The sequence below is a fragment of the Helicoverpa armigera genome, chromosome 12 (genome assembly GCF_030705265.1).
Source record: "Helicoverpa armigera isolate CAAS_96S chromosome 12, ASM3070526v1, whole genome shotgun sequence".
Lineage (NCBI taxonomy): Eukaryota > Metazoa > Arthropoda > Insecta > Lepidoptera > Noctuidae > Helicoverpa > Helicoverpa armigera.
This window is the reverse complement of record NC_087131.1, coordinates 2273279-2289981: the sequence shown is the minus strand read 5'-3', so window position 1 is coordinate 2289981 and position 16703 is coordinate 2273279.

Below are 16703 nucleotides of genomic sequence, written 5' to 3'. Positions count from 1 at the left end.
CTCAGATTCTTGGTCGTTTGTATTTAAGTAGTAATAAAATTCGATATAAGAAGCCACTTTTATACATGCATAATTATTACATGTTTTCTATGACTTTATCATTGATTTACCGCATTGACCTACATACTGGCTCACGCTGCAATAAACACCACGATCTGAATTAACATTTGATTAAACAGCCTCCATAATATTCGCAATGAATCAATCACCCGCCGACAACTCACACTTCACGCCACGGAACCCCAACTCAAATTAATACGACACACCGCATTAAATAATTTATTCCATACCAATACTGGAGCAATATCGGTGCGGTATTAAGAAAACAATCGCTCATTCGGCATAGTAATCACGCACGGCTGTATTCCCAGCACGCAAGAAACAATTCTAACGGAAAATACATTTCAATTCTTTATTGAATCCTGCCTCCCTCCATAACTTGACTCTCTGGGGTTTTAGTCGGCCATCGGTTTCGTATCGAAGTATAGGAACTGTGTTACAACACCGCCCTAGCTGGAAAACGACCGTGCCCCACCGTGCTCTGAAATTATTGAGTAGGTACGGGTCGAAGAGAAACGTGTGAAATTAGGTGGTCTGTGAAATTTATTTGTTTGGTGTGATTGCTATGAGGTATGGGGTGAAGAGGGAATTGCTGTATCGTGAAATCATTGCGTTATTTCCTGAACCAATATTGGCAATTTTATTTCTTGTGAGAAAACGTCGTGTTGCGTTCTTTCTATAGTAGAAACACAGTTTATACAAGAAGCTGTGGGATAACTTGTTAGGAAATTGGTCCCTGGTAAAATTATTAAAGTAAAAATGTACGAACCTACATTAAAATTGTATTTAAAAATCCAAAGTTGGTTCTCTGTTAAACGTTCACAGTGTAGACATCTGTCTATATCGAGGAGTGTCGAAATGCAGCCGATTCCAGCATTCCCGCTAGCTTAATCCTCTTTGCACGTAAAATCGTTTCTGAACTCTAATTTTCCCTTTTTTTGAACGAACTTGCAAAACAGACTTTCCCAGTCGATTTCGTAAATAACGTTTATTTATGGCTGCAGTATGCTGTTATGAACTGGCTTTAATTTTCTAGTTTGGATTTTTAGAACAGTCTTAAATGTCGATGTAGGAGACTGTAAATTCTTTTTTTTTTTTTATTCAAATTCAGGTTTATGCCAAATATTTATTATTTACTGTCGAAAAAACTCAAAAAGGTAGGTAAGAGTTTTTTTCACAACAACTTGAAAAAATGATCAAATTGCAGATATGTACTAGGAAAACTCACATAAGTCAATATTCATAGGTCATTGTTTTACACGGAGTTTTGAATGCAATCATTCTGACAACAAACATTAACTCGCCTATGTGTCCCTCAATAAAAAAACCATAATAGAACAACACAATTAACAATTAATAAAACAAAATATAAACCCGTCACTCATTTTAAGCGATCAATACGTACTGGACAATTAAAGCCGATTCTCCCGGTATCGCCGTGAGCCGGCTTGAACCGTGGAGAACAAAATGACTAGCGGAGGTGTAACGGAAAATCCCCTAAAAAACTAGCGTGCCAAAATGCGGGTGAGCGGGCGACGAAGAACTTTACTGACTTCGGCCTCTTTTAGGAATACCAAAAATCGTTGACTGATGTCCCAAAGAACCCAAACGCCTTATTAGTTCACTCATCGTTTCGGTCATATACGAATTTCACCTAGAAGAAGGTGCCTGACCTACCTGCATATGGCATCTCATGCCTCATTATTTCACTCGTAACTGATTTTTAGACCATGCCCATTTGCATTTGACCTACAAGAAGGCGCCTGGCCTACCTACGGCATCTCCGCTCTTTCCTTCCGCCGCGGCTTGAACCGTGCGCCTCCAATTTATTCGCGCTCACGGCAAACACACCAGTTTTCACTGATTGCGAATGTTTGACCATTGGGTAGAGACAGCATGACAGCTGTGGACCAAGGTGTTGGAACAATTAGACATTCATTTGTTTTTTCTTTCGTCGTCAGTGGGAAAAAAATAATTTATTCGACACATTCCTTGAGACTGTAGTATGAAGTCATAGGTAAGTGTAAAAGGTATTGTAGGCTATAATCAAAATCATATTAGTTCGTACCTACTTCAAAGCAAAGTACATAGTTTCAAAACTGCGAAATTGTGAAGCGAAATAACAAGTGCCTAAAGACCTACATAGAAAGGAACAGAAGTCACTATAATACCGATCTATTCCACCTACCTATGAAGATGTAGGTATGTGCGTACAACATAGCAGAAGATGTGAATTATTTTACATAGATACTTGTAAAGTTCCTTAATATAATATTTAATAGCGGAATTGACTAAACAGGCACTCACAGCCACTTTTTACGTAAAGCAGTATCTTAAAAATTCCCCACATCATAATAATCTTTTTTCCCATCCATACATACTAACGAACCGATTTCCAAACGACATATGGAAAGATTCATTAATGCACAGAAAAATGTGGAACAAGGATCGTTTGTACTTCAAACAGACGCCATTTTGTTTCTAAATCAATGGAGCACACACGCCATCGCTTATCGTATTAGCTAAAACGTGTCAATGGCATATTTTTTATTTTGTTCCAAACATAATATACGTTGAAACGTGTCCATTTTAAATTAGAATATTTGTCCGACTCCCAAGAAGGGTTATTTGTATGATAACACATTTTTACACGTCAATATTATCAAAATTAATAATATTAATCGTCAAAATTACACCTAAATAGTTCATATTGAAACACAACACACACAGAACATAAAACACTTCGAGTCCACATCGAGAACCCACTTACTTTTTTTATTTTTGGTAAATTTCTTTTATTTGTGTCTGTTATTGTTTATGCTGAATACATTTTTTTTATCTCTCTATCTTATTTCTCAAAATTTTCAAGATCCTTTTTCTTAACCTTTTTTATTTAAAACTTTTGGTCCATCGATCTAATATTATAGATACTAATTTGACTACAATGGATTAGAGGAGCTTGTGGCTAAGTATCAGGTCTTACTAGGGGCTATCAGGTTGCCCAAGTAGTTTGAGGAGGTCAGATAGGCAGTAGCTCCCTGTGACATAACATGCATAAATTGCATTACATAAGTAAGAACCGGTTAGACTTGAACTTCATACCTACAGCTAGACAGATGGTGTAATTGATAAAACACAATTATGTTTATCATAACTTTTACTCCACTCAAACAACAAATCTTCTTCATTAAAAAAATAACAAATTAATATCAACATACCTCACAACAGAATCAAAAAGAAAGAATGATTTATCAACATTTTAATTTCCGCAATCCACGGACACTCAAAAAGGCATTTTTATTAATCGACAAGTCAATACCACGCAATGTATCAGTGCTTAACGAGTACCGTGCATATTGATAAGGCCGCCATTTTAAAATCACCAGTATAACAGTCGAGTACTTAGAGCATTGAACAAACTGGAGCCGCTGTAAGCACAAATTTCTAGGTATACGAAAAAGTTTGAAAATGGCACGGGGGCTGAGAGCACGAAACAGATATTGAAACATCACTCATGTATTTTTAATTACAACATTACACAAGCATACGAAAGAAATGAGAAACACAAAAATAAACTTGATGCACACATCTACAATACGAATAATTATGATTGTTTGTTGTTTATCTTTGGCAGAGAGGAAGATACAGTGAAGGTCCCTCCGGTTGGTGAAATGCTCTAAGGGAAAAACAGTCGCGTTACGTTCTTTCATTTGCGTAAATGACAGTTATAAAATATTCATTGTGTAAATTATCAGGCACGGTACTGCAGGACAGTGACAGGATTAAAATTGTACCGTAGTTATTTTCAATTAAAATTGTACAAAACATGTTTTTTTTAAATTAATAACTTAATGACCTATGCACGATGTACACACGAGTTCGAAGGTCCATTCCAAAAATATGATATGACTACAACATAAATATAATATCTCTAAGTCGATATGTAAGGTGATTGGCAATAATTTAGAAAAAAAAAAAAAATATCCAAATATACAATAAATAAGTTTATAAAAACCAGATTCTTTACATCCAAATGGCATATCAAACTCGAACAAAAACGCTTACAAAAGCGCCAATCTCCCACACATCCGTAATGGAACGAAATAACAAAATCATTAGACACACGAGCGAACTGAACAAAAAGCGACTGAATTTGCCGCATAAATGAAAAATTCAAAAGATCATATGACCGTGGCATTATCTAACCTCACAAACAGCCCGTATTGGCAGTTTGAAACAGATAACGGCGATAAAAAGCCTGTCGGTGATCGACATTGAGCCTCCACGATGAATGGACGAGACTCAAAGGAATATCGGAAAATTGGAATCAATTTCACAAAGTTTTTTTTTTTCTATCTTGATTTTATGTGGCAGTTCTAATTGCATTTATGGCGAATAAAGATCCTCTTGTGAGGCTACTTTTAAAATTCTTTGTAACAATGAGCACTGGAAATTGAAGTCCTTAAGTGGTTTCTCTGTCATCTTTGACACAATATTTCCCAACCGCAACAAAGTTACTAACAAAACCTCTTGCAAACAACAAATCACTAATTACATCATTCCCTTTATGTTCTAAATCTTGACACCGAGGCATATCCTTATGAAAAAGCTCTTCAGACCTTATGGGCTAAGATCACAACAACAAAACTCCTTGGGATTCTTTCGACAACAATTCAATTAGTCAGCAATTGGACGCTGGAGGGCAGACTTCAACGACTGACGGAATGGAACCGGTAATGAAGATGGATTACTTCACAAAAACAAGTGAAAGGAACCGAATAGAAATAAAAATGGTGGCTAAGGATGTTTTCGAGAGTTTGAGGTGTTGCCAATAGAATAGGAAACGCGTTAGGATTTATTTTTGTTGTTTTGTGCAGTCCTTCAAAGTCTATTGTACCTACTTGAAACACCTTATTACTTTCAAAGCTCTAGGACGTTTGATGAAGAATAGAATAATGATATGGAATTACTGATGTCAAGCACCTAAATTAATTCATTCTTTAAATTGTGTATAGCTATTTTTAAAATTTAATTCCCCAGATTTTACCTTGAGTAGGTAAGTAAATCCAACGATATTTCTTTACAAAACATTCCCGCAAAACCCACATCCACTTACCTATTTAAATCTAAAACAAATCACTTGACAGGGCGACATTAATAGAACTTCCAGGACCTACCTATTAAAGTCGAGGCATCCAGTAAAAAATATACGTCTTACGTTATAAAACGCGGCGGCAGTTCACCGTGAAATTGCCACGGTTCCCGAGAGAGGGCGCCACCCGCCACGTCTTTTTCGACGCCAAGAGGTGTCCGACGCTTAGAGCGTTTAACCAACTGGAACCGCCAAGACCACAAATACCTATGTGAAAAATTCTGACAACTTACGAGCGAGGAGCAAGACGCAAGGCAACGCAACGAGTATTCATAGGTCACTCACGCATTTTCGAACGCATCCACACGAAAACAAAATATAACACGAGGATAAACTTGATGCACAGACATATTATTATGACTATACGACGTATGCCCGGCAGTCAGCAGCAGTGTTATAGAGAGAGCTATGATTCCTTTACTTTCGATGATCCATATTTCCCATTCAACAATTCTTCCCCAGCTATGATGCATATAAATTCATATTCTGCCATTCTTACTGGTTTTAAAACCACCACCAAAATTTAATTAATTAAAGCATCATAGTTTCAGAGAAAATCAACAAAATCTAAGACTACTTTCCCTGTCACAACTCTCCTAGTTCTCCCCTACTTGTGGCAGATAAGAAGGTACGGCATTTGCGTCTCCAGTTATTTAAATGCTCCAAGTTCCAAGTAGCCTTTATTCATTTCAGTTCGTCTCTAGAGAATTTGGAGTTGGTAGATGTGATTCGTTTTGCGAACGTGAGCCTTATGTTTTGTTTAGCAATGTACCTATGGTATAAAAGATTTACGTCGTGTAAGTTTCTGTCATATGCCAAGCCGTGTAACTAAGGTGGGATAATGGATTGTAGTGGCAAATGGTTGGCAGCTTGTCGTGTTGTTATAATTGGAATAATATACCTCTAGTGTTTACTCTTATTCTATGATCACGGAATTAGCTATAATTATTTTTTTTAAATAAATAGGTACAAAACATACATAAATAATTTCTTTGACTTTGTTAAATAAAAATACTCTACTATAAAAATCGAGGCACATTTTTACTTACCGAATCTAAAAAGTTATTTAATAATTCAATAGCATGGAAGTTAAAGTAACAATTAATAAAAAGTACAAACTTATTCACAAAGGCAGGTAACATACAGCATAAACAATAGTTTCACTTCATGTATTATTAACTTATCAACAATAAAAACTCTTTATGACAATCTAACAAAACAATTTAAAAACAAAACAAAAAAGCAAGAATATTCAACACGTTATTTATTTCCCTTGCAAATTAAAGCATTCTCCAAATTAGTGGCAAATTATTTACTATCATTAGTTTTCTTTGTTCCATTAAAATTTATTTCGCTCTACAAAGTAAGCTTGGAGCTCTGCGTCTGAATATTTTGATAAAATTATCTCTTATACTAATGGCAAGAAGAGACGATGCAAAATAATCACTATGTCTGAAGGTGGAAAGGTTAGGTTTCGTGTTTCAAATTGGACAAGGGTGTTCAATTGGTAACTGGATAGACAAGGTGAGGGGTATTGTGAAAAAACTATGCTTATAACAAAACTGAAGAGTGGGTTTGAACGCGCTAATGTCGAGAACTAAAGGACTTATTTGAAATAAATATTTCAGTGCTAGATAGCCTATTTATCGATATAGAATACTTTTTTACTTTCGTCTTGTGGTTTTAAGATCTACAAGTCGGCAAAATTATCTATCTAGATTCCATACGAGGTTGTCGAAAAGAGGTACGTAACGTGTCGGTACGTAAGTGATACTATTTTGAGAAAAAATCTTACTACGACCGGGCCGGATAAACTTTTGGAATTCAACTTATTGCAACTTGGTGCCTTTACAATTATAAAGTTCCTAATTTACAAACAAACCTACATTACTGTTATCTGTACCGTAACTCCTGAACCCTTTATCAAAGATCAGTGAAGCCACCTGAACTCCAAGAGACACTTCATCAGCAAAATTAATTTCACAAAAACAATTTAAATGTCCGCTCTGTACTAATTAGCTTCAAGCTAAGTTATAATGTTACGTGATTCCTGTACAGGAAGGTTTGTATAGAAGTATTTAAGGGGTTTTGAAAATGTATTCATTAATTTGACTGTTCCTCTGAAATGTCTAGATTTGCTTACTTAGGTAACTAACTATTCAATCAAGCATTTTTCTTTTATTTTACCTTGCAAAATTACAAACAATTCTGTCTTATCAGATGGGACAAGTGGACTGGTAGAGCTTGAATACGCGCTCAGTCTAGTGGAGTCAGTGCTGGAGGATTATCGTTTCAACATTCATTCCTGTCAAAGCGTCATAGAACTGGACTAAACATAACATATACCATGTCATAAGAAAAAAATATAAAAAGCTGCAATGACCACACTCACAATTACTCACTAAATACCTCACACTCAGTTTGCTACCCCATTAAAATTAGAACGTTGCGAACGCAAATTCCGTGTTCAGAACATAAAATATCCCCTAAGCCGAACAGAAATGTTTATCTTCGCATTGCATCTGTACGTAAGCAGACTACTTGATTATTCTAAATCCACGAGACAGGGCACCTACTCAGTTTCACAATAACACCCACTGCAATGCAAATTGCTAGAATAATACTTAAATTGAAATATTTTGCTAACACAAACAGATGAATTTCAACTCTAACACAATGGGATAAGGTTGATGAAATATGATTACAGATGTAAATGTTACCGTCATATTATTTGATGGAATGAGTGTCCTGAATAAATTTGCAAGTGGTTTACACGATATGAAAAGGTATGCCTTAATGGTGGTTCCTTGTTTCAAATTAGGAGCTCGGACACAAATCGGTAATGGAAGCTACAGAGATGCTTTGAAGGGAACTCGTGATGGGTTTTTGTTTAACTTTCACGAGTGCTTCTTAATTTTATGCAGTACTTACTTAATTATACTGAGTGCAATTAAATATACCTATGGATGTAATAAAGATATTAGCGCTAAGTATCTAAAGGCCAATTCCACCTTAAAGTGTGACGTAACCAGCCCTGTACGCCCATTGATCAAATCAGCGATTTGACAACTGAAAATGGCTTGGTTACCGATAAATAGTGATTTCACCGTAAGTCCTGCTGTTCACCTTATTTGGTGCTCATAATTCTTATTCCATACTATACAAATGGTTATTCAAAATATCATGAAACAAAACACAAATGTTGTGAAACTGAGACGCTGAAGAAACTTGAGTAATCTTTTTTGTTTGACCATTATTTCCTGCATTAAAGTTTATGAATAAGAAGCAACCCAACACTATTGTTTTCTTAAGACAAGGTATAAACTTTTATCTAGATCTGTTAGCGGACTTAATGTTCAGAACTATAACTATGGAATAATGTATGTAGGTACATTATAGGCATACAAAATTTTGTCCGCAACCTAGTTCACCCCCCGATGGAACTCAGCCCCATATCCGACAAAAAAATCGAATCCATAAAAGCCTATCTCCGTCCTCGTCTCCAGACCACCACGTACTTCCATGTCAAATTTCATCTTAATCGCTTCAGCACTTTTGGCGTGAAAGCCTAAAAAAATTGCACCTTAAGGTATCCCATCTTAAAGCCCTGCATACAATTTTACCATAACCCCCAGACTTTCTCCCCACAAAGGGCATTAGCAGTTTAGTACAACAAAGCTAACGCGATCGATAGTCAGTTAAGCCAATTAATGCATTACGCACTAACGAACCGTTGCGGTTACAACTAGCCGGCAGATCGGCGAAACAGTCTTTGTCAACAGTTTTGTTATATTTTTAGCTGGAATTTTTAATACAGGTTTTTGGTATTTTACCTATGAGGTTTTACTTGGATTTTGGATTTGGAAACGGCATATTTGATAACTGGTTGGTACTGGATAAAAGCTCGTCTGTTACATACATGGTTTTAGAACTCACTATGCTTGTTCAATACTGTCCTTATTATTCGATTTTAGTATCTTTTTTTACATACATACTTTGACATATAAATACTGGAACCTACATATATGTATATACCTTCATATTGCACACACTTATACAAGTAACATGTTGCGTACATATTGCGTCTTTATAAAAAGTAAGTTTAGGAGAGAGAGAGCTAAACACTTACAAATACATTTTGCATGTACATTTTACACCTTGTGTGTGTAAAACGTATGTGGCTCACCCGCATTCGTGAGATAAAACACCTATATCTATAGGTAGGTAACCAATTCCAGCCTAAAAATATCAGTTAATTTCAACTGCCAAAGGAGACATAACAGATCGATCTCAAAACAAAACACCATCATCGTTCACCGGTCCGTCACATCGTATTGAAAACTTTACGCCTCCGAATCCATTTCCCAAACAAACAGGCGACCTCAACGGAAAGGCTTAGCGATATAAATCTTCAATGAAAGCTATACAATACGATGTTTAGCTACGCCGAGCGTAAAATTTACAACGAAATGTAATTACTGTAATCTTTTCAAAAGTGGAGTTTGGTGCGGGACGCGGATTTGTGAATGGTAGTTTTAAAGTTGTGCTGAAGTGTATCAGTATTTGTGTAAGTTTTAAATAAAGCACATTGAACGTATCAAGTATTGCGTTTGCATTGAATGTAGTGATGAATATGGTTTTTCCTGTGTCATTTACTTCAAAAAAACTTTATAAAGTGAATGTATTTTTATGAAGCTTTTGACCTCGTTCATTCAAATCACTGAAAAGTTTGCTTTAGGTTACGGCAAATTTACGTCGTAACGTTACGTCGTCTAAAATCTAATCTACATAGCTTTCAGTACGAAACACACTGTGAACCAATCAATCATGCTGCATGAAAGGTACAGCCATTTTCAAGTTAAAAACTTCAATTCATAATTACGCGACCTATGTACCTTTTGTGTGCCCGGGTCCCGTTTCAAAGCGAGGATTATGACGTAGGTGCCATAATACCCAGGAGTATAGCAGGTTTGACAAATCCTGAGTCCTATTACCTTTTGTACCCGTTTGTTAATGAGAAATAAATTAAAATTAAAAAAAAAAAAAAAATTATTTATTCATCAAAAAAGAATTACAATAAAGTTTGGCAATGACCCTCAAACTAAGCTACAGCCTGTGTCTTGAGGGTCCGAGTTGCGACATTCAGGTATTGACGAATATTTAACATAAGGAAATATATAAAAAAATAAAAATCAAGAAATGTGCATGTATGTGTGTGTGTGTGTGTGTTATTTGTGGATGTGTGGGGGTATGTTTGTGAGTGTGATGGCCATGGAGCTTGTAGGGGCGAATTTGCTTTCTGGTTTTATTACTTGTTTATAATTATTTCTGTTTCGTCATAAGTGAGTGTTAGAAGCCAGTTTTTGATAATCTTTTTGCATGAGTGTAACTTGAGGCCGATTATATCACAGGTTTTTAAGACTTCATTATAGATTCTTGGGTATAAATAGTCAGGGGAGCGTCTTGCTATAACTGAGTTGGTTTGTGGAAGGGGTATTCTGATAGTACGCTTAGAGATTATATCCTGGTAGTCGGGTCTGCGTTGTAAATTGATATGGGTGTGAAGTACTGTGGACAAGATAAATAGTTGTCGTACGCGGAGAACTGGAAAGTCACTGTAGAGAGCATTCGTTGGGTAAATAAAACTTTTTTTGAGCATTACTTTAATTACAGCTCTTTGCGCTCTTTCAACTTCTATGAAGACAGTTTTTGAGGCTCCTCCCCATACAGAGATGCCATATTGAAGAACTGACTGACACAGACCAAGATATACAGTGCGAAGTATTTTAATGGGCGTGCAGTCACGTAGTTTTTTCATCACGTGTATGAGTTTTCGTACTCGCCCGGATAAGGAGTGAATATGAGTTTTAAAGAGATTGTCATCTAGAGTTATACCTAGGTATTTCATTGCGGGTATTCGTTCAATTATGGGGCAAGAACATCCTGCTATTTGAGATTCTGAGTTGTTTCGGCGTGTGTGAAATTGAAGGGTTAAATGTTGCGGGGGTTTGGATCTCTTAGTTTTATAGAAAGTTACCAATTTAGTCTTTTTAATGTTTAAAGTCAGGAGGTTATTATCAAGAGCTTTGGCTATTTTCAGTAGTCCCTCTTCTGCGCGCTTGTATACTAGATTCCAATTGGTGTCATGGAATATGATTGCTGTATCGTCTGCGTAAGCTATAATTTTAGCGTTGTCAAGAGTCAGATTTAGGATATCGTTCATGTACAGTAAGAACAGGGTCGGGCCAAGGGTACTGCCTTGCGGGATTCCAAAATTTATCGGTAAGAGTGTGCTGGAGACATCTCCAACCTTGACAAACTGCCTTCTGTTAGACAAATAGCTCCTAAACCAATCTAGTGGAGTGCCGCGTATGCCCATTGCTTCTAGCTTCACAAGAAGGAGATCAATCGAGATCGTGTCAAAGGCTTTGGCTAGATCGAGAAAAACCCCTACGGCGTTTTCTCCTTTTTCTATATTCGATGCAACAGTGTTTGTTAAAAGCCTCGCCGCATCTTCGGTTGATCTGCCTCTCCTGAACCCAAACTGGTTTTCGGAAATTAAATTGTGCTTTTCTACGAAGTTGACTAAACGTTTATTCACAATCTTTTCGAGTAGCTTTGAGAGAATAGATAACAGTGCAATTGGTCTGTAATTGTCTGGAATTTCTGTAGCACCACTTTTGTGAATTGGACTAACTGAGGCAATTTTCCATCGGTCCGGGAATACACCAGTTCCTAAGCTTAGGTTAAATATGTGAGTCAAGGGTTCGGTGATAGAAGATCTAATTTTTTTAATAAGTATTGGTGTGAGTTTGTCGGGGCCTGGTGCACTGTCGTTGTTGAGTTGAGTTATTAAGGAATCGATTTCGGTATTGTCTGTTGGGTGAAGGAAGAATGAGTGTGAGTTTTTTGAGATGGGTGACTATTTATCAGCAAGAGAGCTTTGTGTTTCGGATAGTTTAGCGAGAATTAAGTCTGACAGGTTCTTTCCTAATGAGGTAAAGTATTTTATTATAATTGCATTAGCGAGTATTTTGCTAATTATTTAGTATTTTGCTAATTAAATGCTGATTATAATTGTATTAGCGGGTCTTTTTGTAGGTCAGTCGAGTTTAAGAGTCAAGTACGATGGGAGAATAATGTTGTTCAAATGTGATGGGTTTTGGCCAGGTGATTGTCGCGGTTTCGCCCGCGTTCCGAGGGAAGTGTCCCCGTACCCAAATAAAATATAGCCTAAGGCATTCACAAACAAAATGGATTTCTATTGATAAAAGAACTCCCAAAATCGGTTTTATGTAAACAACACGAAAAACACCATTATTTTACAAATATAGGTATCAATCTAGACAAAATTATACTCTACTTCTAAACATTTTGACGGCAAAATATTAGCACATCAATCCTACCTAGACTGTAGACGCATTCACAGTTGAATACGAGCATGATAACCTAAATCTGAACGTGAATAAATTCCCAACGTATTACAAAGTCAGTAATAAAGATAATATTCGGCTGCTCATAATGAGTGAGGAGCATGCAACGCTCAACTTGGCTACGAAAGCAGATAGCAAACTTTAATTGTTAGAGATGTTGCTCGTTACTCAAATACTGGCTGAATAATGTTTGTTCTAATTTCGAAATTTGCTGCCAATAATGTTTTTGTTTTAGTTATTTTTTTAATTGTTCATTCCATTTACTGATATTAAGGCATAACGGGCGGGGATTGCTTTCTATTTCGTCTCAAAATACAAAACTCCGAATTGAGAAAAATAAATAAAACGTCGGTTAAAAATCACTTCAGAACACTCCTAAAATTGATTCAAATAGAAAATTATCCCATAGTGTCACCTGAACTTTTAAAAAATATTTTAGTTGTCTTAATGTAGGTAGGTCTGGTGTTCATAATAAAGAATTTATGCCTATATCTATCCCATAATAGCAACGAATACCTCTTGTCTCTTTTTAGATCATTTAGTACCAATAGCGAAACTTTCAATCTGGAAAAGCCCTCTTGAGTTTTCAATAGAATACCTACAAACTTCAGTAACTAAGTTCTATCTCAATACAGATTAGCTAAAGATACCGTTAAGATGCTATCAATATCTAAAGACGATCTAAACAGAAATCCTATATCTAGCATAAAAAACAGTGTAACTCGGCCAAGACAAGTAGATCATATCTAGTAACATGAAAGCATGTCAACCGACTGGCTAGCAAAGAGTGTGTGTTGTGTTGCCAATATCCGGGTGTCATTCTACCATTGCGACGCCGCAGCTGTGGGAATATATAATGGGGATGGTGTTGCTATGTTTTAGAATAAAAACTATTACCTACTAAAATTGATAACTACATTTTTAGTAGGTTTCTTTCAGCGTGATAGATAATTTGATTTTATAACACAAATGCTTAAGTGAAATGGAAATCATTATAGGATAAGTTAAAAAAAATGACAGCTATCCTCTTTGATTGAATGATTCAAATATCAAATGATGATCACTCATCGTGACTTTCGAGTTCCATTACTGTGTAAGTCCTTAAAAGTCAACAGCCGAATGTCTAGATTTGTGTGTGACATATTTGTGTTACAAATAAGTCTCCCTGATCTTAAAGGAAACAAGCTCGAAGTTATGTTACGCACGTAGGAAAGCCACATCGTTTACTTGCGGCCAGCTAGCGATTCAAGCCATTAAACCAGACATATCTACAATGTATTCCGTTCCTAGATCAATTGCAGCATTCTAATGAATGGCTGCCATTGTATGTACCGTGAACATTGAATGTAACAGTAGCAATGCCTAGAAGTCAGTGTGGCACACATCCCGGCCATTGGGCCTTTGCTATAACCCTCGAATAATTATCGAATGGTTTGTATTACAAACAATTGCTGCCTGTCTATTCTGTGATACGAGAGTCATTGAGGTAAGGTAAACACAGGAAAAGCATGGCTACGTGTAGGTATAACTTGACATATTCTACGTTATTCTCCAACATACCGAAAACTCCAAGAAAACAAATAGAACATTTCAACAGAACCTTCCTTAAGAGAGCTATTTAAAATCTGATTACCACACGTGATCTGAAACAGGAAGATTAGAATAAAGTTCAAGCGAAGTTAATTCTGTCATTAATATTATTATTCTGTATGGCAACCCCGAGTGCCGGAAGACATCGGCGTCAAACGTCACGACCGCTCGACTCCGAGACTCTGTTACACGAGTTTGTTTGATAGTAGTTTCTTCTGTTGCTATACGTGATATCTCGTCGAAAGTAGCACTGACTAAGCGCTCCACATAGCTGTGGTCGGGAATTCAAATTAGCTGCTTTCCATTGAGGATTGAAAATATGTAATCTTTGTATTCTTTTTAATGAACACACAATCAAGCCAAAATAAACAACAATACTCTTTTAAATGAACCCGGAAATGTCCCGATTGGTACAATCCGCATGGCAGGCCGGCGTAAAACATTGTATGTTCGGTACAATGCAGTTAATATTAATTGCCAGTTACCTGACGAGCAATGGTGCCACAATGCATACATATGCGATGCCAATACCGCAGGATACGATATACAGTAGATCAATGTTAGTCCTGGTAAAATTATTTGGAGTGAACTGGTGTAATTGTAATAGAGATATTGCTGTAAAACGGTATTGAGGAATATTATTTTATTTTTACTTGCTTCCGCCAACAAACTAACCAAGTAAAAAGTAGCCTTTCTCAATAAATGAGTCTATGTAACAGTAAAATAAGGTCTAATTGCTACTTAGATCAGCGCGTTCAAGCAAACGAACAAACTCTTCAGCTTTAGATGTAAATGTTGTCATGTAATTTTATCCACTTTTCAGTATTTTAGTTTTCAGTAGTCCATATGACTCGTAATTTATCTTTCAAAAAAGAATACTGAGTTCTTTTGCAATGGCCCTACGGTACATTAAACGCACAGTGCATCGCCCATGGTACGTTAGCGGACGATATAAAATTCTGATTGGATAACAGATTATATTACCTAGTTTACAAATAAACTACACGACATTTATTATCGTTATGCGTCCCATCATGCGATTGAGTGAAAACTTATTCACTGTTCAGTAGCTGTTTTTACTTGTAAATGCAAATAGAACAAGCATGATATTCATAATATTGTTCTGTTGTATCTTATTCTTTGTAGTAAAAAATAATACTATTGTTGACAAACGGAATAAAACCTTATTTGGGACATGAAACAGTTTTACTAAACTATAATTAAATAACCATTGCACTATTATTAATTCTCACGCAACGTAAAACCGAAATCCTCAAACAAAAAACCATAGAGCAATTTATTCGCCTTCAAAACTCAAGCATCATAAACCAAAGATATTCCCCTAACTCTAAAGTTAACTAAACGCTTGCTTAAAACCGTTTTATTCAGCTGCAGGCATTTCCCATCATTAATGTTTTTTATTAAAGGGGGAAGTGTTAATAGCCTCAATGGCATTTGATGGGTAAGTGGTGGAAGGAGTGCCTAAGAAAACGCGGGAAGCAAAAACTCGAGGGCCGATGGGCCGCCATTGTAAAGGATAAAGGGGAGATCGCGATAATCCGCAAATGTGGGACTTATATGGTGTTAATAATGGGATATTATGTTTGGTTACACGAGTGAATATCATTGTTGTAAAGTCTATTCGCTTGGTTAGTGTTGTTTACAATACTTTTTTGTTCGCGTGACGGTTAGCGTAGGAAAACAACAACGATCTGCGAATCAAGTCATTTTCCAGTAATTAGGTAGAAACTAGCTTATTTTACGTATACAAGGGTAAACGCGATATAAATTAGCCCGTTAATATCCGAGGTCAACAACCTCACAAAGGTCCAAAATTAACTAAAGTACAAAGTTAAACCACGCAACAAAATTTTCACGTAATCGCATTAACGATTCGGCTGTAAAACGGGTCTGTAATAATAGTATGATATTGTAACATTTGAAGCCAGTGTTGCCGGGTATAAACATTAGTTTTGCTGCAGTGGGGCACCACGGAGATCTCAAGTCGATAAGCAACAGCGTTAAAAGCGCAATAGCACGAACTCCAAGCCTTCGTGAGCGATATTAACTAGTGTTATAATTGTTGTAAGGAACGGATCGCGTTAAAAGATTTTTATTTCTTCGAATTTTCAACGCTAGCTAGTTGCTTATCTAGGTTTTGTTTTTATTCGACGTACGAAAGGAGGTTCGCTTATTAATGCCGATGACCTGGCAACTGCAATATTTGTAGAGTTTACATTAACCACCTACTTCTATATTTTTTGTGTTTCCATCTTCATAATAGTTAGGTAAATACTGAGTAAAATGTGCTAAATGCGTAGATACCTATTTAAACTAAGCTATAGGTATCTACTTATATGCGTGATAATCCGTCTGTCTACGTTACAAGACTGATACGCTTCTGTTATGTTTATTACCAAAGGGGTTGCTGCATTAAATCCTATAATCTCATTAGAAGAACACCTCCC